The sequence below is a fragment of the Myotis lucifugus genome, unplaced genomic scaffold (genome assembly GCF_000147115.1).
Source record: "Myotis lucifugus unplaced genomic scaffold, Myoluc2.0 scaffold_299, whole genome shotgun sequence".
In the NCBI taxonomy this organism is placed as follows: domain Eukaryota; kingdom Metazoa; phylum Chordata; class Mammalia; order Chiroptera; family Vespertilionidae; genus Myotis; species Myotis lucifugus.
This window is the reverse complement of record NW_005871347.1, coordinates 1,195,069-1,196,189: the sequence shown is the minus strand read 5'-3', so window position 1 is coordinate 1,196,189 and position 1,121 is coordinate 1,195,069. Positions and strand designations below refer to the sequence as shown.

At 36.9% G+C, this 1,121-nt stretch overlaps 1 protein-coding gene across 22 annotated transcripts in view; it reads left to right on the top strand.

The window, feature by feature from the left end:
* Positions 1-896: 896 nt before the first annotated feature.
* Positions 897-1,121, top strand: part of CCSER2 (coiled-coil serine rich protein 2) — a 190,774-nt gene continuing 190,549 nt past the window's right edge. For all 22 annotated transcript variants that reach the window (XR_002831999.1, XR_002831998.1, XR_002831996.1 and 19 more), the window contains exon 1: positions 897-963. The gene's annotated coding sequence lies outside the window, so the exon portion shown is untranslated. The remainder of the gene's footprint in view (positions 964-1,121) is intronic.

Sequence of the window (1,121 nt, the reverse complement as noted above, 5' to 3'; positions counted from 1 at the left end):
AAGATCTTGAGACTGAATAGGCAGAAATGAGGTCTTTGCTATTGGGAATTGTAAACTAATCTATTTGAGTAGTACTCTGAAGAGATGCTATTTAGCTGTCAGTTAATACCCAGGAGAGACTCCTGATATCATTATTTATGTTCCTGGAAGATATTGGCCTAATGTACTAATGCTACAGATGTGGTAACATAATCACTGTGCCTCTCTACATCATCTAATGCAGTGGTTCTCAACCTTCTGGCCCTTTAAATACAGTTCTTCATGTTGTGACCCAACCATAAAATTATTTTCATTGCTACTTCATAACTGTAATGTTGCTACTCTTATGAATCGTAATGTAAATATCTGATATGCAGGATGGACTTAGGTGACCCCTGTGAAAGGGTCGTTCGACCGCCAAAGGGGTCGCGACCCACAGGTTGAGAACCGCTGGTCTAATGTGTTTCATAACCACAAGTTGTTTAGTATAGAATCATTATTTTCTGAAACCAGATATAACCATAGAAATGCTCTTAGTTTCTTGAATTTTTTGTTTGTTTTCAAGCAGATTTTTAGAATTTGTCTTGCTTATAACATTTTAAAAAGTCCAAATTCATAGAAGAAAGTACTTTAAAATTTGAGTCCTTTATATTCTAAATGATTTAGCACATGTTTAAAAAGAATTGAATTTTATGTATTGTGAATATTTTGCACAAGTATTATATGTATTTACATTAGCTTTTGCTGTAGTATTGGTCTTTACTTACTTTCTGATGATTTTAGGATTTATGAGGGTGGCACTAGATTCTCAACTAGTGTAACTTACTGTAGGAAATCTATTTGAACATTCTGTATAGTAGTATTTTGAAGTTGAGAGTGGGGTGTGTGTATCATTTTGGCTTATATTGTTCTGCCTAGGAGCTCCACTCTGAAGGAGGTGAGACAGAAAGAAAAAGTTTCAGAGATTTACCAAGATGGCCCAAGGTGGGTGAGTGGCATTTTGAGCCAAGGGAGTAGTGTGTTCCCTGGTAAGAAGTCCTGAAAGATCATGGTGTGATACAGATCCTTGGGTGGTTTGGTGTGAATGGAAGGCAGAGTTGGATAGTGGTGGGAGAGAGCAGCTGCCAAGTTTCCTTTAAAGC